Genomic DNA, 24,933 nt, shown 5'->3' on the forward strand with positions numbered 1-24,933 from the left:
ATTTCTCCCCAGCACTCTCCCAGTGATTTTCTTTTTCCTGCATGCAATTTTATTCGGTCATCTTTTAGAAGCTGTTCCTTTTATATCCCTTTGTGTCATCTTCCTTTATCTTTTTCTTTCATTCAAATTGCAACTACTTTGCATTTTGCGTTCATTTTTTTTTCTTCTGCTACCTCTCTCCCTCTTTCTCTCTGTCTGCTTTGAACATCGTCTCTGCTCTTGTTCTTTTTTTGGTCATAATATGACTCAGCTTGTATGTGTATGTGTGCATGTGTCTCTATACCATCCGCTTTTGTGAATTTGTGTGTACACTTGTACTGTGTGTGTGTGAGTGTGTGCACGCGAACTGTTGCACTCAGTGCTTATTTCACATTGGTTGTCCTGATTTGACTGGTTCCAGTGTTGAATTCCTTTCTAGTGGTGACTCAAGCTTTCTGGAAGATGGGATGACTGAGCCAGAACCCATTCACATTTCAACATATAGCACTGCACTTTAGGAGGTTCCACAGAGGCAAGCCTTTTTATTCAGAGTTTCCCACTGCTCATATTTGCTGGTAAAAGATGACACAGCATTTGCATGTATCATTCATATCTAGTTTTATAGTTGGATGAATTAATTGGTTTTAGCCATTTACTGATTCATAAACCGCCACACTCAAGAAATGATGTGTATACAATAAAGCAGTTTTTTATCACCTGGACACTGACCAGCTGGTTAGCAAGCTGCTAGCTGTCATCATGTGATGCTCAGTGTTAAACAATAACTTTTCCCATTTACCCACATGTTGAAAAAGATGTCTAAATCAGTAGATGACTTTTTTTTTTGAGCGTCGCAACCCCCACAAAATGACTTGTATCACTTTCAGGATTTGATCCATTTGATTAGATAACATTTCAAAATTTGAAGAGCCACACGATCAAATTATTTTATTCTCAAGTTTCTCAACTTGAGTTACTCAAGTTAACTTCTTATAACAGCCAAACAGGAGTCTCTGATTGAAAACAATGGTCTTTTGTCATTTTAGTCAGTGTCTCATCAGTCAAGGGCAATAAATCACAAAACACAATTTAATATAGCGGTCGAATCAACATAGCATAGTTCTTAGACCACAGGTATCTCGGTTTTGACTTGTGTTCCAGGTCCAATTTGTCCAAACAAACACTCCACTCTTACAAAATTTACGTTTATTCGCAACTACGCAGACTTCTTGTTGTTTAAAAGCACAACGTTATCCTATCCTCCTTTGTCGTGCACACTAAACTGCCTTACGGTACCACAGCTGTGGTATACAGCTTAGCCTGCATTCAAACAAAAATATCATAAGTAATGCAAAAATAAACATATCTACTACTATACACCATTCAAAATATATAGAAACTGTTATGTAAATCTAAATAAAATCATAACCTACATTATGTCACAAACATTTTTACCAAGTATAAATTATTTGATCAAGTGGCTCTTACACTTAAATATAACATTAATTGAGGAAACGTCTTTGAAATTGCTACCAAATGAAACACATTGCAAGATATATATTTTTTATTGGACAGTTTATGTGTATTTTGAGAAAGAGGTTGACGCTTCTTGTATGCCTCTTGGAGGCATAGAATTTGTTTTGTATCCACATAGCAGGTGGCCATCAGTGGTACTAGATTCTAACTTACCTCCACATCAGTTTCAGCTGGTAGTGGCAGTTTGATACAGATGCTATTCACTATAAATGTTTGCATCCCATTTGTCTTGTGTTGATGTAATACGACAGAAACTTTTATCCAACTTAATGTGACTTGTTCTGTTATTGCCAAGACCCAAAAGTACCTTAGTGGGTTTTGTGAATCTCCATTCAGTGCCACTCAGTATCCACAGTATTGCCTCAGCAATGCGGTTACTGCCAATCTGTATGAGCCACATCAGAATAGAGGTATTATCGTATTACTCCAGTGCATCAGCAGAACACACAAGAATGGGATGTGTTTTCTTAGAGCGATGAAAAAAGCTGGAATCACAATCCTAAAAAAATGCAGCCCTCTATCAAACCTCCCCGGTGGTGTTTATAGGGATGATTCACCGTGTAACGTTGGGATCCAATTTAACACCTCAGAGGGTATTAACAGCTCAACACAAATGTTTTCAACTCTACGCCGCAGGAAATGATCTCTAAGTTTTCTAGAGGCTTCTGAAGCAGTTTGCATGTCCGCATAGTTTTCGTGTGAGATCCCAAGTGAAGATGCTGAAATCAGCTGCACGGGCTCAGGCGGCAGTGACAGCTGGCTCTGCACAAGCCTCAACATTTATCTTCGAGTACACGGCAGCACTTTGTCCTAGGATGACCGCACACTGTACCACCTGTTTCAGAATACTGTAGCAGAAGAGCAATGTTATGCCTGTAGACGGTGAAAAGAAAATGATGTGAGTCGAATACAGCTGTTCAGAGTTAAACATCATAATCCTGTTGACAAGCCTTGATGAAAGTGATTGTCAAGCCTGTCAGCGTACACTGAAGGCCCATTGCCACAGGCTTGTGGGTAATTACGATAATTAAAGTTATTGTGTGACACATAGGATTTGGTTGCTGCAAAATACAGTATAGCCTTTGTGTTAGTCACAAGGAAATAAAATCAACTTACTTGTTTTTGACATATACCTTGCATACCGATGATAGGAAAAAATGCAAAAGTTGTGATTTAGTTAGTTGTGGTATCGATATGTAATGTGTAATTCACATTCAAGTGAATTTGACCGACAATAACATTGGGCCAAGTTGAGTTTTTTTGTAACCATCCAACCAGAAGAACAGATCAGAAATGAGGGCCATTTTATTATAATCATCATATAAAAAGATGCAAGCTTGAAATGGACTTCAGTGTCAGAAATCACAGAACAAGCATAATGTTTTCTCTGAGGGAAGACCATTTAACCTGCGTTTGTCTACAGCCACTGGTAATGGACCTGAATTTAGTGTGCATATAGAATGGTTAAATTCTGCTCTACACAAGGTTGTAGAAAACATCTTTGTAATTTAGGTTTGCACCAAACATTAGCTGAGTATCTTTTCCTATATATACTGTACATACATGTATAAGTTGCAATTACCCTGTAACCGTTTTTAAAAATTCATATAAACCTTTTCCCTTACAAATTCAGAGATGTTTATGCCCTTGTGAAAAAAACTTGAATTAAATAACCCTCACTATGATTAGATCAGCTGCAGAAGATGTAGAGGTGTATAGTTTTTAAACGTCTGTGCACATAAGATTTCATAATTGATGCAAACAAATGAGTAAATGACACACTGCATTGCGTCATTTTTAAAGGGACAGTTCACCCCCTAAATCAAATAGACATATTTTTGCTACCGCTAGCTCACCTAGCACCTCTGAGCTAGCTAACAGGACAGCTCAGTTAAGGAGGATGCCATGATATGATATTGTTGGTGTAGTTCGATTAAAAAAAAAAAAATAAATAAAAAAAAAATAGTGTAAAGCTGTCGCTATTTCAGTGTGCTTTTGAAAGTTAAGTGTAACCTTTTGGTTGCCTATAAATGTCTTGCTCAGTGTTTGGTTTACTAAAATATATTGATATAGATATTGAAGGGATATTCTGGTTTTTGATGAGTACGTTTTGTTTAAAATTGTTTTAAGCCTGTTTTTGCTAACAACATTTAGCATTAGCACTGTCACAGTAAACTCCAAAAAAATCCAAGATGGTGAAGGCTAAAATGCTAAACTAAAGGATTCACAAGTCCACAAACCAGTGGGTGACATCACAATGGCTATACATCCTCTATGTCATATATTTTGTGGTCTAAGCACAGCTAAGCAAAGCCGCTGGTGGCTGTAGACTCTTAATTCTGTTCATTTGTGTGTTTGTTCACTGCTGGTAATGAGGTCTAATTATTCAGGAAACTCAGATAGTGGCACAATTAGCTCCTGAATTAGCTCCTGCCTCGTTTGTGTGGTTTCTGGTGTTGCTATGGTCACAAGGCGAGTTGACATGCAGGAAGTTGGAAAAAGCTCCTTTATCAACCAGACGCTGGTAGTCTAGTATAAGTTTGCATACCTGGGCAGCATGGTTGTCTGAAATACTGTAAGGGCATATATAGCAGTTTGTCCACGCGGTTTGCACAAGGCTTAAACAGACATAATCATGACCACAAGTTAGTGCCCTATTACCATAAACTGCATTGTTCCCTATTCCTGCAGGAGAGTTTCTCTGAGGGTCTGGATACACTTGACGTGAACAATACCTATTATCCTTTCCAACACACACACACACACACACACACACACACACACACACACACACACACACACACAAATTTTTACAGGGACAGACTGAGCCTCTGCAGCAGACTCAGCCACTGTGATAATGCTCAGACATAGTTGGATCTGTTTGAGCTGAAGTGATATTCTTTTTTGTCTCTCATCATCTCATTTGGTCAAACATCTCTTTGATCAAACGTCCTGCAGGACTGGGAGGACTGCTTCAGCTTCCTGGCCAATTTGCTCACTACAGAAAGGAAACAAACCGAATGCTTGCTTGATTTTTATTTAAAAGACTGCAATTTAAATTTGTAATGAAGCACGTCATTTAAGCAATGTTCGCTGGCCCCGAACTGCCGGGAATATTTTGGGCTAAGCAGCACTGTGAATACAAGATCTCATTGGACCTCGTCTTTTGCTCGCGCTGGCTCTCTAAATGTGTGTGTTTGCCTAAGGCTTTCTCGCCAGCTAAGCTCAGCTATCTGTCTTTGGCAGTTCCTCTCAGTGGTCATAAACTAACACAGCATAATAAAAGTGTCAAAAAAATGTTGTCACTACCGGTTAGTGATGGGAATGATGGAAATGTCACAGATTATTTTCTTTCAAAATACTACAACATTGGGTACAGCTTTGACAGCTCGCTCTGTGGCACTCATCTATGCAACTTTACATTTTGAGTTTATATATATTTAACCTTTAACCCTTTGAAACCTGGATTGAAATGCTGCGTTCAGACACTTGAGCAAATGGTGCGATTTCTGTCAAAAAAAATGGGAAACAAAGCAATCAGCAACTTGGCAAGAAATGTCTCAGAAATTGCTAAAAAAAATTGTGGAGGGTGACAAAAAAGTGACCTGAAAATCTGAGAGAATCATTAGAAAATGATCAAATAACCAAGAAAATATATTTATTATAAATATATTTAAAATAAGGTCAGAAAAATACATATCTTATTATTTATACATATTATCTTTATTTTATTTTAACACTTTTCAGGCAATTTCTTGTTTTTGTTCTTTTGCTTTTGTTTTGTGCTGTTTCCAGATCTTTCTGCAATCATATTTTGCTTATTTCAGGCTTATTTCTTGTTCAGTTGGTCAATGCTTTTTCCCCTTTTTTGTGAGAAATCAATAAGATAAGGTTTCAAAGGGTTAAACACATAGGTGTCCCTGTGGAATGAAAGCATTATTCTTGAAAAAGAAACTAAAATATCATCCTCAGATTACATATATTCTCTTTCCAAAAACAAATAAGGCGACTAACTGACTGACTCATTTCCCTGACGCCGGGTATTCCCATATAAATGATCGGCCGTCAGCAGACAGGCAAAGCTTTGGATCTCCAAGCGTCAATGCAGTGAGCATGAGTCTATATAAATAAAACTGACATGACTAGACTGTCTTCCAACAACATTATTTTTGTGGTTACAAAGAAAATGTCCTGAAGCTAGGCCTGTCATGATAAGTACTACTAAATAAAAGGGACAAGCAAAATTTTTGTCTTTTTAAGCCCATTTTATGCCAATGACATGATGATAAAAAATAGTGTAATAATGCAAGTGCCCTCTTTCAAAGAGCATTAATTTTTTGATAAGAAATGACAATAAAACAGCATAGTTTTTTTCCTATTCATTTGGGTTAGGCACTGTGAAAAAAGGCTTTAGTCTTATAATTGTAAAAAGCCTGCTGTGTTTTCAGGCATTATGTTGAATGAAATTTTGGTGATCTAGTCTAAACAAACAGGCATGTCATCACAATGGACAATATTGTACAGCATGTGGACATTACTTTGTCCAGTCAGTATCCTAATAATTGTGATAGGCATACAGTACAACTTTTATTTTTCTCACATTTTTACATATTTTATATACTTGATTATGGTGGCCAACCTTGAAAATAAAGGAATAAAACCACTGTTACATTTCTATCTCATGCCTTATTCTGACATCTAACTTCTGACCAGTCTGACTGATATTATGGATGTGGCAATCAAGTTTAAGACCCTTTTACGGCATTTTAAAACGAGTCAGCCAGAGACTTTCCAGCCAACACATGGAGTTCACTGCTGATGTTAATAAACTAATGTCACCTGGCTACAGGTTATATAATTTTTAGTTGTCATTTTAGGTATCAAAATTGGTTGCCGGCTGGAACTAAGAGCTGCCTTTGTCTACCTCTGAAATCAGGGGCACGCTGTTTCAGAAATCTGTCACTGTTAACGGCCTTCTGTGTCATACTAACTTACTAAGCATAAAAACACTAACTAAGAAAGTTTGTGTTTAACAAAGTGACAGTACAACTCTCACATATTATGCTGCGCTCACATGGAATCAGGGGGACTATTTGGAGAACCAGAAATCATTTAAGTGGATGACAGCAGGATGTCAAAATTAGGTGAGGTTGGCAGAGAATATCTGCAATGGTAGACAACATTAAAACAATGCAGCATCATTATTAAAAAATATTTGTTTGTTTGACCATCCTGCCATTCTGTCAGACTGTTTGTTTATTTTTCTGCAATGTCCAGACTGTGTTGTCCATCTGCTGTCCACCATCTGTCTGATTCCATGTGAAAGCTCATTACTCCTAAAAAATGTGCCTAATGCATACATGTAACAGTATATTATAGCATCTAGTGCACTCCAGAAACTTTTTGGCTCATAAGCATGTTCTTATTGGGTTGTGAAAGATATAGAGCCAATCCGCTGCACTTTCCTTGGTCCAAGTGTCATGCTTTGATGCAGAATCACAAATGGTGTAATTCAAGCACAGGAATTTATGTAGTCTGCAGTGAAACATAGCATATTTTCATTACATAATGTAATGTACTTGGCAAGAGATTAGATTTCCGATTTCATATAAACATTTGATCCGCTAAATTGTTCTTATAAATAAAATTGACCACTAAAAGTGAAATAAGGGGAATATTAAAGCTGCTGCAGAGTTTAGAAAGTGTGATTCAGAGGATTGGATGTTATAAACACTGGGGCACTCGGTCTGTAATGGATAATAAGTTACATCAGAGAATAGTGGTGTTTCAGGAATTTAGCTGTCTGAATTCCCCAAAATGTTCTTCCTGGCCCTCTAGAAGAGACAAACTGACACTGAAAGGTGAGCTAAACCTACACATTATAATGATATATTTAATTACGTATCACTTACAGCAGTCAGCCAGCAAGATACTTGGCAGAGATTCTGGAAAGTGAATGTGAAAGAACTGGGAAATATAAAGAGGAGGAAACCTCAAGGGAGTAATGAACCAAGGGAGGAGGATATGGGGAACCAGAACACAATGTACGTCCGATTTAAATTATGAATGACAAGCAGCATCAAACTTTCAGACTGAATGTGGGATGCAGCAAGCAGCGGCGATGAAGGAGGCAAGGAGGAGAGGGAGGGTGCAGTAAAAAGCTGTCTTGAACTATTTTTGGTTTGGGGTGGACTTGGATTTCAACCTATTGTACGGAGCATTAGGAAAGAGCCTTCACAATAAAACAGCTGAGAGGAAATTAAAAGGCTTTTAAGTAGTCACAGCAGAGAATCCGCTGTGATTACGCGCCTGTCTCGACGCACTTCACAGTTTCTGCATGGAGAGGCTCTCCAGCTCTGAGTTGTGGGAAGTGAAACACAAACATTCTTGACCTTTTTGTTGCACAAGATGTCTCAAGAGGTTGGCACACATCCAGTTCGGAGACAAGATCAGCTTGCATGAATCAGCTGACATGTCAACTGACTAACTCAGGTATTATCCTATCTAATGCATTTAAGCACATCTTAAGACATATCTCACAGCTGCAGCTGCAAAGCTTAGGCACATCAGTGAGACTAACACTGGGTAAAAATAACTCTGTTGAAAGTAACAGAATATTTGGTGGTCCGTCTGTCTGACAGCTATTATCAACGTGTTCTTACACAGGGCAAGCCTTATTATCGAATTACATAAACCCTAAGAAACCTGATCAAATTGGTTTGATTTCTGTCAAAAACATTGGGAGAAGGCAACAAGCATCTTAACAAGATGGAGCCCATAAAGTAGCAATAATTAGTACAAAAAAAGTAAAAAAAAAAAAAAAAGCAAAAAAGGTAAAAAACAAGAAAATTATAAAACATGTATTTATTTTTTATATTTGCTATATTTTTATTGTAACGTCATATTAAATTATTATAAATACATTTTTTTTTGACATTTCCTCCTTTTTTTCGCAATGTTTGTCTAGTTAACCTATTTTTTAAAAACTGTTTTTCTTGTCAATTTTTTTTCTTCACTAATTTCTTGCAAAATTTTGTGATATTTCTTGCCAAGTTGTTCTTTTACTTCACCCCCTGTTTTTAAAATGGATCAAACCAATTTTCTCTGGTTTAAAGGGTCAAAAACCTTGTGAAAGGCATCTTAATGCAGCACAAAAAAAAGTTTACAGTCAGTCCAGGTTTCAAAGGGTTAAGTTAGATGAGAAGTGTCAATCATCCTCCTTCTCATCCCTCTTTTCATGTTGCTATCGCTGGCTGTCATGTTTAAATGAATGAGGACCACAATGTAATTTGTTCAAATTAATCTGAACACAATCCATGTAGTCTAATCCTAAATTAATGTCACACTGTGAAATCGACATGGTTCATTTCATCCATGGTGCATCCGTTGCCTCATTTGAGTGACAAAATAAAGGCTGGAGTACGCCTGGAACAAACCGTTTCATATGATTTGCTGTTCAACCATGTCTGAAGGTAAAAGTGTTAACTGTTATTAATGGCCATGATTGAAGTTGCGGTTCAGCTCTGCTGTAATTAGAGATGAGGTGATTATCTTTTTAAATTGGGCTATCAACACACACTTTTGGACGGTCTTTCCTTTGAGGCATTCTTGGTGTTACACCCAATTGTGCTATACACAAAAAGTGACCAAAGTCAGTGTCATACCACCGTCCACTGCAATCGCATCGTTATACATTCGGATGCATCATATTTTGGGTGAAGGGGCTTCAGACGCCACGGGAGGCACTTTATTACCTTTAGTGTATACGCTCTTAGCAACTATGCTGTAACTCATTGAACCTCTTTACACCTGGTACTCAAGTCTTGGGTGATCCGATAACAAGGGGACAGCACTGAATGCAAGTGAAAATGATCACCAAGACGCATCGTGATCTGACCACTCAGACCACTAGTGGAGGTGGTCTGCATTTGACCACATGTCTTTTGGTATGTCCCAAGGCGTCCATGACATGGACAACGGCATCAGAGGATGTGGTGGTTGTTTTGATGACTGCATGGTAATGCTCTATGACCTGCCCTTCGTACAACAAGTTGGACAAAATATTGCTTGGCTGTCTATTGTTTTGCCCTATGGAAGGAGGTGTGTTTAAAAGCTCTCAAAGGCTGAGAAATGAAGCTAATGCGGAAGTGCCAAAAACTGCTGTTCATTGAATAGTCTCTTGGCTCCAAAACAGAGTAAATCCTCATAGAGACCCATACTAGAATGCCATAATTTAAGGCACAAATAGACATATTTACAGCCTGGTGCCAAAAATGTTTTTTGTTTCTATGACTAACTGACACCTATGACAACTGTACAGAGACAAATTTTTATATAACGTTACATTTACATAACTGTTTACATTTTATTAAGGCCCAAAGTTACACATATTTAAGGTATGGCAACTTGATTGATAGGCTGTCTTTGAGGTATTGCTAGTCAAAACCACCTCTCGCTCATCCTCAGCTTCACCCTGTCATACAAATATGGTCACTTTCGGCTCCAAAAAACCCACATGGCAACAGCCAAAATGTTGAACTCAAGGCCTAAAAAATGCTGTCCACATACCAATGGGTGATGTCACTTTATCTAAATCCAGAAATTATACAATTTATGGTGTAATTCTGCTTACAGCGATATCTTCAGCTGAACCCACACAACTGCTAACATGACTAGCAAACAGATAGCCAGAGGGTTGAGTCTATGGACATAATAACTGTGCGTGGGACCCTTTGACCTTCTAGCATTAGTGATGTAGGCAGTAACAAAATCTGAACACAAGTGGTCAGCTCGAGATCATCATCATAGGCACATGTGTGAATGTTAATGTCTCTTGGCTGTCCACTGGTGTTCAGATAACCTTCAGATAAACATGTTAATACCAGGAGTTTTGTCTTACAGCCCACTAATCATTCAATCACCAGTTCTGAGACCTTAGTGGATTTTTTTATACCTACGTCCCCTAACCTGCAGAGGGAAAAGACAGTAGTTTGCTTGAATCACTTTATACTTCCTGTCAGAAACTCACTTCTCTCCTTTTTGATCAGAGTAAGAATTTTAAACAGACACCTTTTTTTAATGCCTTCCTTTACTGTGGCATTTTGTCGTAAAACCGTGAACTGAAATCCTGCTTCCTTTGTGTTATATTTAGTCACAGAAAGGTTCATGAGCACCACTTTAAATAGCTAAACTCTGTTCCGTCTAAAGATGCAGGTACAGTACTGTGTCTTTTCCAGGGCATGTGCGTTCTGTTCACCAAGTTCTCTTTCATGTAAGAATGCTCCTGCAGCTGCAAAAAAGTGGAGCACTCTGAACAGCCTGAAGGCTGTTGAAGAAGGATTAGAGTTTCTAAAGATATAGATGGAGGGATATTGGATCATTTGGCCCTCGCTGTGACCTTGGGACTAGAGAGAACTTTATGGCCATTAATGAAAGGGCCCCAAGAGTTCCTCGTCAGTTAGGTCGACTACTAAGAAATCTTTATCGCTTCATTCTAATGATCTAAACGACTGATGGAGCTTAGAGTTTTATCCCCTGTACATACAACAACACACATTTAATATACTGTATATCAAGCCAAACTTTATTCTCTCATCTCAGTTTTCAATATTACAACCTCCTTTGCGCTACTGATCTTAACCATGAATGAGCTGTGGAACAAAATGTCCCAAAAGAAGCTTGTAAACTTGTGCTACGGAATAACTTTGGAAGATACAAGCGGGCAACCAGCTGTTTTTCTTCCATAATTTAATTCCCCACATCTTGATTCATGTTGAACAAAGTAGGTTATGCTGAACATGAGCAGCTTCTTAAATGAGTTGGGCGTATGGCTTTTTGTCAGTACAAGAAGAGATGGCATCAGGGCTGGGTACAGGATCATTATATTTCAATCAAAGTGCTTGCTGGAGCAATGAGGACCATCTGAAAACTCTCCCCCTACACCTCTTCAGTTTTTGGAATTGGCAGGGTTTAACTTCTCTGTCGAGCTTGATCTATTTATCCAGTCTTTACATAACACTTCTTTGTTTCTGTGTACAAGCAGATGCAACCCTATGAATGGCTTTCAAGGAAACACTGTCCAAAACTGTGCACCTTTATTCTTATTTGAACGATTATTCCATTTGGCAGTTTGTAAAAGATATACACGCTTTTGCCTTCAGATGCAAGCTATATAAATGAATAGTTTTGAGAAAATCCTGGCCTTTACCCTCTGCAGTCAGTGGTTTGACCTTTATCAAATTTTTATAAGTATACAGCCCACAGCCATCCAAGTTCTTCACCCATTTTTCAGGTTCTCAATGAGCTATAGAGTTAAGCCACAGGTCTCTTAACTGTTTATTTTTTCCCATTTTTTTTCTTTATTTCCATTTCATTTTTTTTCTTTGAATGATGTTCCTTGGTATTACTTAACATAGGATCATGTGACTCAGACCCACTCTCATTCCCAGGTCTTTAAATATGCCTCATGTTTTGTTTGTCATTTCTGCATGGCAGCAGATCAAACTACTGCATTACTCATTAACCGCAGCCACTGTTGCCATGGAGAAGAAGCCAGTCAGCATCATGTGCGAGCAAATTAAAACCATTTGTTGTCTAATTTGTGTATAAAGGGTCATATTTGCAGAATTCATGCACTTCTCAGAAGCTGTCAGTTGTTTATTTTTGCTAATCATGTTCCCTGGCTGATTCATAATGGCCATAAATACAATGCATTGCTCTGGGGGTGCTGGGAACACTATGTGGCACCCGCCTGTTCCCGTTCTCGTCCGCCTGCTTTCTCTGTTGGTAGCTCGTCTAAGTAACTATGTTAAAATAATGTGGACCTGGCTCCAAAAGGGCAAAATAAAGAGAACAGGAACAAACTCAGAAGACAAAACAAAGCTTTGAAAGTCAAATCTAATGTTACTAAATGCAGGCCTGGAGCAGCAAGCCAACATTAGCAGAAATCCCAGGAGTAAGGAGCCTGCTGACATAACATTAGCATCGGCAAAATCACCTGCAGCTACCACCACTGCTACAGATAACAAGACAAGTTCATTTGAGTAACCGGGTTTGTGTTGTGGAAATGTATGGAAAAATGCAGTCGTAATAATATAATTTTCTATAAGCGACATCATCTGTTTTGTAAATGGATGACCAATTTCAGAAATGTACTGCTTTACACTTAAAGAAAGGGTAAAATTGGTGGTGTTGTTATTTATAGGGTAGTATGCATTGGTTTTACTGGTCCAGCTCACTTTAGATCAAGTAGCCCACAAGCTAATGAGTTTGACACCCTGTAGACTATGAGGAAAAATGTATGGGACATTTCCATATTCACGAGTGTTCGTCCTACTTCGCACATCTCTTGTGGTGAAATATGCCTTTTAAGTTTAGCATTTTGAAAAGAAAACTCTGAGCAAAATGAGCAAAGGGCAAACAAAGAAACTCCAACAATATGCACCAGTGAGAAAGACTTTTTTAAGTGCGAACTTTACAAATGTGAAGCAGATACATTTTGTAATATTGCTTTGTGCTCCACTACGCTGTTACTGTACCTCTAGGAAAATAAAAGAAGTAGCTGTCATCTGGGCTGCTGTGAGACTGATTAGCATAGCTTTAATATACAAACCTTGTTCCTTTGCTTCCTTTATTGATTTCAACTGACAAAGCACCGCTCCCTCAAGCTGAAATACCAATTCATAAATTTGAAATGAGACTTTGTAATTAATTGTGACATTCTGTTCCGATTGTTAGCAAGGAGGTGGGGGCTGCATGTATGCTCTGCATTTGTCACTCAAAGCTTGTAAGCAGTTCAGGAGCTCAGCTGCCTCTTAAGCGGGTTATTTCTGAATCAAGTTACTCTGAGATTGATATCCACATCATTCGCCGGGCGGTAATTAAAGATTCATCTCGATTCCCATTAGAGTGTAAGGAAATAAAATTATGTGAGTGAGGTATAGATACTAATCAAATCACTGGAAGCATTCTTTACCAGCATTTTGATTTTTTTTGGCAATAATAATCTATCATTATCTCACCAGCAGCGTAATCTCTGTCATTCTTTCCCCCGAGGACCTCTTTATCAGCTTCCTCCTCTAGTTCCCATCATTACCACCTACACAGCTTCACCCTCCATTACTTATGAGTGCTAATGATAGTGTATAACATAAACTTCTATTACTTACTTACTGTAAGACAGCAAAAACACAGTTTTACATAACCAGTGAGATTTTTATTGCCACTGTCGCGTATTCTGCCGAGGGAAAGTCACTTGTTTCAGAGCGTGTTCCTTTCAACTCAACGTCTTCTTTAATACGTTCATATTAGCCAGACAGATCTCTCTCGCTCTGAGCCATTCCCTTGGCGAGAATATGCAACAAAAGCAAATGTGTGCTGTTAGCGTTTTTCTTAACAGATTAAAGAAACTGCTGACATCACTGGAGACTTGAAGCAGACATTATTGTTTGGATTGCGAGAGACATAAGGGACAGAAAAAAAAATCAACATTTTGTTCTTGTTGGTTGAATGGAAACTTCTGTAAATGCCTATGAATGCGTTTTGATGTCTGTTTTGTCTGATAAGGGCTAGCCACTTTTGAATCAGTAAGTGTAGTCCATTGCATTAAATAAAAAACAAACAAACAAAACAACACAGTGCCAAACAGGTGCTACTCCTTGGCTACTAACCACATCCCTGGATATTGTATTGTATGAGGGATATGGAAAATAATTGCTTGGCAGCTGTTAGGTACAGCAAGTTTTATTTTCATTATTTTAAATCAACTCTAATGTGAAATCCTCCCCATGACACTGTTGGCCCACATATGAGAGACTGGGGACAGTTGCAACAAGTCTTATTCCTCCAATCAGAAATATTCTTGACTGATGACATCATGCTACACATAGACATACAGAAAAAATGTTTAAAGTCTGCAGCTATATTTTTTAAACTCATTTTGGAGGTGTTAAAGTGTTTTTATGCTTCCACACCAACATTATGTACTTGGGCTGTCTGTTCATATCATTCACAACAACACGACTCAAGAATGCCTTGAAGGAATTTCTTCAATTTTAGCACAAATGTCATGAACCTGATTCAATGAACTGTCTTGAATTTGATGGTCAACGGTCAAAGGTCACTGTGACCTTGCATCCATCCCATTCTCATGAACTGAATAGGTCAAGAACACCTTGAGGGAATGTTTTAAAAATTTGGCACAAACTTCCACATGGGCTCAGCAAGGAACCGATTAGAATTTGGTGGTTAAAGGTCAAGGTCACTGTGACCTTGCATCAGTCTCAATCTTATGAAAGCAAAGGCCTTGGGTGAATTCTCTAAAATTTGGCAAAAATGTCCTCTTGGAATTAAGGATGAACTGATTTTGGTGGTCGAAGGTCAAGGTCATTGTGACTTTAGCTCAAAATGTCAAAGGTCAACTTCACTGTGACGTAATGATATTATGCAAAAACACATCTGGCCATCATTTAATGTCCTAACTCAGGAGCAGAAGGGGAGACATTTAGCCAGATACTGAATTGGTGACACTAATCTTGAAACTGTGCTGATAGTGTAGATCTTCTGTGCTGCTGGGCTAAGTGCAGCTTGATTGGTTCGTGGAGGCATAAACAGCGTGGTGGTAATTCATTTTCTTTTTTTTCATTTTGTTGGCTAATTATATACTTATACTGTGTGTTGTGGCAATCATTTGTTGAGCATGCTTTAACAGTAGTGACTTTGCTGGTTTAATTGCATTCATGTTTCACGTAGCCGTGTGATAAATTTAGGGACTGCCCTTTGTGCCAAGGGCTTATAATTCCAAGCCCCAATTTGTCCTACAGGCCAGTATCCAGAAAAAGAATGTGTATTTCTCTGAAGTGCCATTTCTCCAATGGCGCTCTCCCAAATAGAAGCACATGGCTAATTATTATGCAGAATGTGTTTCATCTGCAGTTTTTGATGCACAGAATGTAATTTCACACACGGTTCACAGCTGCTGCTGTCGTTCATTACATCTTTCAGCACTGTAGCATCTTACAGTGACTGACCTTTTGTGCCTTTGTGCTTTTCTATCGGCGGTTTATACAACCGGATTATTAATATTATGGCTGACTGTTTTTTACTTTAAGCACATCTCTGGAAACAATGTTTGACATTGTTTCCTCTGGATAATGAGGAAATCATTTGAAATAAATTCTGTTGTGTCAGCAGGATAATTTTAGGGAGCACGCAGTTTATGTATGTGGCCTGATTTGCACAGTAGCAGCATTGTTGTGCACTTGCAAATGTACCCTGATATGATTTACTGAATGCAAACAAATTGGAAAAATAGTCAGCAGAGACTTTGTAGACTCAAACCTGAAAAATCATCAGTCATCACTTATGACCCAGAAGTGTGTGGAAGTGTATTTTTCTGCACAGACTCTGCCCTCTGCCTGTATTTTCCTCTTATTTTCAATGTTCAACCCCCATGTTGTGAAAACAGCGTCAACCCCATCATTTAATTTCACTTTCACTGTGCTTGGCGTTGTGCTTACCCGTTTGTGCCAAAACTACGCTCTGCACTCCGAGAGTGTGGTGCAATGCATAACCAAATGCTATATGTATTCCAATAGCGCTGTGGTGGCAGATGTTTTAATCGTGGCAGGCTGCCACAAATAAATACATTTGTGGAAAACCCTGCATGGTATACCTTTAACCCTTTGAAACCTGAGCAAATTGGCTTTGATTCTTTTTAAAAACATGGGGAGACGCAATGAGCAAGACATGGCCCAAAAATGAGCTTAAAAATCAGTAAAAAAGTTACCAGATAATTAGCCAAAAAAAAGAAAATAAACAAGAAAATGCCATAAAAACAGCACTGGAATTGTACATATATATATATATGTGTGTGTGTGTGTGTGTTTATTTTAATATTTTATTACATGAAATTACAGTTAAAAAGATAGTTTTCTTGACATTTTTCTAGTGTTTTCTAATAATCATATTTTTAGGTAGTTTTTTAGAAACCTTTTACCAGTTTCTTGCAGTTTGTAGAACATTTCTTGCCAAGCTGGTCATTGACTTTTTTCCCCCCATGTTTTAGAAGGAAATCAAACCTTTTTTTCTCAGCTTTCCAAAGGGTTTAATAGCTTATGAAATGTGTCTGAACTCAGCACAGTAAAACTGATTTCAAGCAGTTAACAGAAGCCTTTAAACTCTTTTAAATCATCATTGAGCCAATTTGTGTTTATGCATCTTAGCTATTTAAAGAAGCAACAGGGAGCTGGTCCTTATTGTGAAATAAGCCATTTAAGCACAGTTGCTTCAAATGTAGCTTGTTGGTGATTATTGTGTGGTAAGTTAGCTAATCAGTGTCTTGCTGTACATTACCCCAGAGCCTACTGAGTGATGAAATGTTTGTATTGACTCTGGGATTCAGTCTACACATGGAGGAATTTGGTTTGAATTAACACTTAATCAGATCTGATCCCCCTGATCTTCCTCCCTGATTTTGTGCGTTATTTTAATCCTGCATAACTTTAATATGTGACTTATTTATTCCTTTATAAATCAACAGTTCCAGCTGTCTCTATCTTCATCAGCAGCATCAGCTTAATGACTTTTGTAGGCAAACTGAAAGTATCCCCTGGGGGGTTTTGGCAGTGTGTCGCTAATGTTTCTGTTGTCTCATGGGAGGACTCCCAGCTGATGATTAGATTTCCTAGAGACCCTTGGGCCAACTTGTGCAAAGTCCTCCCTTATAGTAATGCTCCATATTACAGGAGCCAAATCCCAGGATAACACTAAAAGTCTTATTTTGGTTCTAAGCTAAGAAAAGACTCATGTTAATGTCACTCTGTAGACTCTTTGTCTTGCTCTTAGCAGATGCTTAAGGACAGTGTTCCTGTGTGTTCTGATCAATTGTGCATCTCAAAATGTTCCACACTCATTTCACACACAGAACGAAATACCCCTGTGACTGTATTAGTGGTTGAGGAAGTGGCTGTTTGGTATCTGAGGCTAATTTACTTGTATTTAGCTGTCACTGTTTGTTGTTAGCAAGGACAGATGAGGGTCCCATAGGGTTTTAAATATAACAATATACATCGATCAGCCTTTCTACAGCCCATTATTGTATTCTCAAGTTAGTGGGGTGCTATAGATTCCACTGGCCGTGTTAATCATTTAGATTTTGCTAGTGTTCATAATATGTAAGGCTGTTGTGGCCAAGATTTGGGTGTGAAAATGAAATTTAGAGTCTCAGTGAGACACATTTTCAGCTCAACAGTGTCACGGTGCAGACTATATGTACGCTACTGTCAGTGAAGCTATACAAGACGAATTGTTGTGTATTTGGTATGTTAAAGTGAGCCATTATATCTCCACAAGGAGTGGGTCCTTGTGTATGGAGTTCACCATGTTTCAACATGATGTTTATACAGTGGCCTAGAATAGACAAAAAATAAACACCAGCTGTAAACAAGGTCATTCAAGTTTTTGTGTTTTTGCTTGTTCGTGTCAGTTACCATAGTTAGCAGCTCCACTGTAAAGAACCAAACAGCATTGGAAAAACACTCAGTTTTAAAGTGAAACTGCTTTTTTCAGCATTTTTACTGGTTTAAATCACTGCGTCCATTTGTTTTGGAGAAGAAAAGACCTCAGCACGTACTTCGGCTCCTGGTTAAAATCTCCTGAACGTCTAGATCCTAAATTATCAGAGAAAATTATGAGCACACATTAGCAGGTGCTGGGCTAGCAGGCTGTCTTTAACAAGCTGATCAGCATTGCAGAAAAACTGATAATTAGTATTAAACTGCTTTATTTAGTATTCTCACCTGTTTAAATCACCTGGTTTGTTTATCTTGGAGAGCAAGCATCCTCTGCAGATAATTTAGCTCCTGCTAAAAACCTCCTGAACACTGACGGAATCCTAACCAGGAGCTCATGTATGCCATGCATAGAAAGCTTTAGCCGGTTGCAGTCTGCAGTCCTCACCTCTAGATGCTACTAAATTCTTCACAATGTTGGTCATTTTCTGAAACTTTTTCACTTTGACAAATTTGAACATTTGCACTTTTTCTAAATAACATTAAACTTCAGAAACCCTAAAGAGTAGGGGTCGACAAATATTGTTTTTTCATACTGATACACGTTATTAGTAGTTAATGAGACAGACCAGTATTTGGAACTGATATGCATCTACAATAAAAATAAATATCTTTCTGTTAATATGTAGAATTTGGAATATAACAAACTCCAACACAAAACTTTGTTTAAATGCCTTTAGCAAATGTTTAATCAAAAGTCAAACATTCAACATCATATACAGCAAGTTCCCAGCAACTTTTTTGTGAAAGTTTAAATAAAAATGAAAATGAATAAAAATAGCTTCCCGAGGTTCTGCAAAGTAGAAGTTCCTCCCATTCTTACATTTTCTCTGCAATTTTTAATTAATTTTATTGGTGATCATTAAAATAAAATGCAGATTGTATCTGCATTTTATTTTAATGATCATCGGCAAAATGCCAGATTAGCAAACATGGCAAACTCAAAATGATGCAAATGTCGACCAAGACAATAATCTGTTGACCCCTGCTTAAGCGTCATATTGTTGTAAATGTTCACCATGTTGCCTTCCGCTAAGTGGTTGATTCCTTGCACAGAGCGGTTATTTTATTGTTGGCTCACTGCATTTGGCTGTCAGCATGTGTTGCTAGTACGGACAGAGCACCTCAGGGAGTTGCGGTCATAGTCACATCTGCCATGCACGCTTTAAAATGGCACCATTCACAGCTGTGATAACCAGAGAGTGTAATCACTTCCAGCAGCTGAGCACTGGGAGAACGGTGTGTACTCTTCAGCCAACCGGTATTATATAATGAAACGGCTCAATTAGATCCTTGCGTAAAACACCCACAATAGCTTCAACCCAGGCAATTTATGAATTCATCTTGGCCTTTAAGTCACCTATTTTTGGCATCATCAAGCATAGCATAAGGGAGGAGAGACAAAAGGACAGAGAGCAAGAGAGGATATTTTCCAGCAATGAACTGTGAACTAAATAAGATACATTTGCATCATTTTGAGTTTGCCATGTCTGCTAATCTCTTAGGAAGACTCATTTGAAGTTATAGAGATCCACAGGAACATCTGAGGTCTTTTTTTTTTCTTCTCGGAGGTGTTAAGATGTGGGCGCACCATTTATGATACAACAAGCTTACAGTGTTAAATTTAACAGCAAGACTTAACCCGTATACTGTACATCAAACATTACCACGCTGCCATGAATATTTACCCCTCTTGTAAGAGCATGTTTATGGCAGAATCTTTATATTCTAACAAAGCGTCAGGCCTGGGCTTGGCCTCCCAAAATCAAAGAACACTGATAAATAATGTAAGAAGAACAAAATACTCAGTCAGCTATTTTTTGTGTAGCTGCCTTCATGGGGAATGCAATGCAGATGCAAGGCAGAGCTCTCAGCATTGCAAACACACACAGACACACTCATCAAAGACATCAAGTGCTGGCAACATTATATAATTTCTTAAGATACACACGTAACAAAAGCCATTATTAGCTTCTTCTTCATTGAGTTCTTCAGCTTTAAAAGATTGGTTAAAGCATTATTTTGCACACTGAATGTGAGGATTGAATTACAAGAATAGTTCGACAATCCAGGAAATGTGCTTATTCGCTCTCTTGTTGTGTTAGGAAGTCAGTCAGGACGCTGATCATCAAGATATAGTTCCAGCATGTAACTTGCATTTCAGTTGGTTTACAGATAAATTGGTCCAGTCACATTCAGGCAAATTAAAAAGTAGCCTACATTGGCAATCTGTGCTGACGAAGTCACATCGCTAAATCCAACCTGCATTGAATTAGTAATAAGCCATATAGCAATGTGATTTACATAATATTACGTTGTTTTGTCGACTGACTACAGAGCCACTAGTGTCCGACAGGCTGTGATGAAACCACGGCAACACGAAGGAGGTTAAATTTAAAAAGGAGGTTAAATTTAAGTTCAGTTGGGAGGGAGGACAAGCAGCGTACAATCTGTTTGTTTACTAGAAAGTCCAAATGTTTTTTGGGGTGATGAGATGAGCCCTGGCAGGGTCAGTGTCAAGAAAACAAAAACTGCACCACTATGGCAACATTTTGGATTTGGAGTCAACAAGAAAGGTGTCCTTCCTGACCGTGAGTGACACAGTCTACTGTTGTGAGCTGATTTTATTTGTCTTCTTTTTATGGTGGACAGGAAACAGCTGATTCATGAACTCAAACTGAGGAGTTATGTCACTATTTCACTGCAAAGAACAAATTAAGGTGGACGCTGGCTGGAGGGAGATCACCAGGGAGCTGAAAGTTTCTGTTTAATGACCATCACAATAACAAACTACTTACTGCTGGCTATAAAGACCCAATATAAATTGTGTGTTTTCGGTTGAAAAAGTCAAAGTGTAGCAAGACAATAAATTATCACCCGTCCTTTAAGTGTACATCATTTGTACCTATTACCTACCTGTAACAGAAGGGCATAATTCATTGATTTAATGAAGACGGAGTGCTCCAGTGTTATCTGATGCGTGTGATAGTCGGGCACTCCCTTGCAGTTAGAACACATTATGTTAAGTGTAACACCTAGTGGTAAAATTTGGTGTAACAGTCTGGTTTAATTTTTTTCCCTTAATGTGAAACTCAATTTTAGCAGTGGCTCAACCAGACTTGCTACGTGTATTTTTGTACTTTGGAGTGAGCTAGCTATCTAATATTTCCTCCTGCCTCAAGTCTTTATGGTGAGCTAGATTAATAGTCTGATAGCTCTTTACTTTAGTTACATTCTTATCTAACTTTGCAAGAAAATTACCTTTGACTGTTACCTTGACTGTTTCCCAAAAATCCAAACATTTTCTCCAAGTAATCAGGCTTTAGTAAGTAACAATAAAGCAGGTATAAATTTGAGAGGAATATTATTAAAAGTAAAGTAATTGAAGTAATAATAAAGTACTTTGAATCAACAGTAACAATACATACATTTTTCTGTTCTCTGAGAATTACCAGACTTCACAGTGAGGCTGTGTGAAGATCAAATATATAAAAATCTTTAAAACAATGCACTTGATACTACCTGATTTTTGAGAAGATACAGTTTTTGTTTTATATTTTTTCTATGTCATACAAGAATGTGGATTAGCCAATTCTAAAACTGAATGGCTTCTGTGAAACTGTTCCCTGGACAGAATATATCGAGCTGTTATTTGTGCACAGCCTTGTTATTACTGTACACAAATAACAAATAATGGCTTATAATGGCAAGTACATGAAACCCATGATGGTGCCAGGACTGGTTGCTATGAGATGTGTGCTGTAGTTACAATTTGTTCCCTCTCCCGGCTGTATCAGATCATTTTGTTTTGTCTTGTTCATCCCACAGTTGGGATCTCGTCATAAAGGGATCGTACCGGTCGGTCATCCACATTCACAGTCTCACTTCTTTGATTCGCCTTTATTTTTGCACTTTGCCACCAGCAAACTCTTCACACCTCCCACTCACACCAGGGACTTCTGTGTGTTAGAAGCTTATGTTGAGAGACAAAGTATGAGTATGTCAGTGGAACAGAAATAAACCTCAGTCACCACACGTCTTAGAAGATACAGTGATGGATATAAAACAATATAAGAATTGAATGCAGTCCCAAGTTCACAGTAAAATGCACATATCCATGAGCATATCATGATTGACATATTTGGTGGAAATATGAAAGGAAGTTTTATTTTCTTATCCTTCTTCTCTAAGATCCTCTTGCATGAGAGACAAAATCACCAAACCCTCTTAACTGTGCAAAAATTGTTGGTTTCAACTTGATGAATGCCATCTGTTCATGAGATTTTCTCATTTGCATATCTAGCACCCTCTCAATGCTATTTAAGGCTAATTGTGGCGTTGCATTTGTTGGAAGGTTTCATTCACAAAAATGTCATCCAAAAAGAACCTCTCAATACAGAGTCAAGGTGGATTCATAGTTGTGCCTTGGCTCCTCACAGAGCCAAAAATTTTTTTTATCCTAGACACGTTTTCCCACAAATACAACATTCTGACGTTATTAGCGTCATTAATGAGCCTAGCAGCTAAGCAGAGTTTTTCTCAACTTATATGAAGCCAGGATACATTGCACACAAGACTCACAATGCAATTGTGTGGGGGCTTTATTTCTTTCAAAATGTATTCTGTGTGTTTTGTAAAATAAAATTAAATAAAAGCTTTGTTTCCACTGACGGAAGTGTTTTTTAGCTTACAGAAATAGCTACGAGGTCTGCATCGCTGCGACGTGTAGTTACATTTTTGGAGAGGTGCTAATTAGTGTACCCGTCTACACAACCTATGCCCTGCAGAAGATTAAATGAAGTGTAAATCATGTTTTACATGGCCTGTTGTTGGAAATCAACAAAGAAAAACAAATAGAATCATATAAGCGACCTGAAACAATTAGAAAACGTCAATAAAATCGAGAATGGCAGCACTAAAAAACATCTCTCTAAAGCAACGTGGTGCATGCCATGAATTTTTCCTATAACAGCTAAGTTGCCATGACACCACGCATGCACTGCATGCAAGTATAGACACACATTAACCTCTCTGCTCTCGTCCTCATTTCTCTTTCCCTCTCATTTGTAAAAGGTCAACATGTCCACAGGGCTCAGGCCACTAATTGGCACAGGGAAGATGGCATCGTTAATTATGGATATATAGTATTTTTTTTTTTTATCTATCTACATACTGTACATATAATGTGAGCTTGAGCTGAAAAATAAGCACAGAGACATATTGTGTTGCTTTATTTCGCTCCTCCCTCCTGCTAAATGTCGCTGCTCTCCCTGTCAATCCTCAGGTCACAGTGTGCTCGCCTCCTGCTGTGTCACACACATGCACAAGCATGCACACACACACACACACACACACACACACACACACAGCCAGACATCTCACTGCCGTCAACAGTTTTGGATTCTGATGACATGCATTGTAATCTGAATGAGACACCATCATGTTGATAGATCTTGTGCTATTCATTGCATTGCTGTATTAAATTAATATATTTCAGGTTACATAAAGGCATTCCCCTATCTTAGGTGTGCCAATACATCATCAGTGTTAAGCATAAAAAGTTTCTATTTGATGTTTGATTGAATGTAACGATTCCGCATGTCTGTAAAAATTTGGATTATGTTGAAATCGTTTCTGTGCACAGCTGTTCATGTTTTTTCCATAACTTCTTATGTCTTGAGGGCATTTGAATTGTGATCCTTATGACTGATTTACAACTACAACAAACACTCCTACCATCCAAATGTGTGGATTTTTGATGTACTGTTTTGTTTTTTCTAACTTTTAGGTCACATTTTCTGTAGCTTTTAATCTAAGTGAGTAAAACAAGCAAAAGTAAATACAGTCTAAGGCTATGTTTAAACTGGCTGTAGCTCTGGGTGAAAGAACACAGCCCTCTCATTCATTAAGTCGAGGCCAGTCTGGCTGCGTTGCAGGGGTGCCAACACAGAGGAAACACCTGCAGGGGCGTCTGGCACAAATGTTGAATCTGGACTGCACTGGCTGTTAAAAAAAAATATAAAAAAATGACCTTGTGATGTGAAGGCTGTATTTCTATTGTTTGGTTGCGCTGACAGATAATAATTGCCTGCATGATGAATTCTTAGAGTTGTAAAGTGCTGACTCACTATGACAAAGAGCTGTGCAGTATTTTGCCATCTGATGAAGTTTTAAAATTATGGATCTGACAATCAAACTGAACTTCTTGCATTTCATTGTCTCACCAGTACCAAAAACAACACACCAACACCAACACTAAAGTGGTACTGATGTCTAAGTGGTGCCTGATCCGAAAAAACCCAACTACAAAAATTTAACACTAAATAACATTTACACTATGAATAACAGCAAAATAAATTACGAGTTGTGATAGATAGACTAATTGTCTCTGCAACTCACGAGAGACTCAGAAGCAGATACTTCATTATCTCTCTATTATTATTACTATCATAGCGGCTGAGATTGTCTCCAAGATGAAAATAGCTGGTCCACCTTAAGAGTCCACCTTAAGGGTGTTTGGTAAGACTCCAGTGGGAGGCTAACTTTGCTTGCAAACTTCAGGGCTAACCCGCTTCACTTTACTCTGCAGGTGGCATGTAAGATGCATAATTTGGCTCAGATCTCAAGGTGTAGTAGGTTTCAGTCCCCAGCCCTACTTTTATTGCAGGGCTGTTTTGGATCTGAACACCTGCTTTCTGATAAGCAGTATATAGCCACTGGAAAGTAGATGACATTTAACTGTTCAGCACATAAGCAGGCAGTTATTTTCTTTCATTATCTTTCATTTAAGATTGCCATCCTAGCTCTTAATTTATACTCCTCTATTAATACCGTGTTGTCTTTTCTTTCA

The 24,933-nt window shown here is 38.2% G+C and overlaps 1 protein-coding gene across 1 annotated transcript in view; it reads left to right on the forward strand.

Moving 5' to 3' along the window:
• Nucleotides 1–24,933, forward strand: part of klhdc8b (kelch domain containing 8B) — a 202,704-nt gene that overhangs the window by 25,016 nt on the left and 152,755 nt on the right. The window lies entirely within an intron of this gene.

Source organism: Plectropomus leopardus, chromosome 9, assembly GCF_026936395.1.
Source record: "Plectropomus leopardus strain MGB_pleo_1.0 chromosome 9, ASM2693639v1, whole genome shotgun sequence".
Classification (NCBI taxonomy): domain Eukaryota; kingdom Metazoa; phylum Chordata; class Actinopteri; order Perciformes; family Serranidae; genus Plectropomus; species Plectropomus leopardus.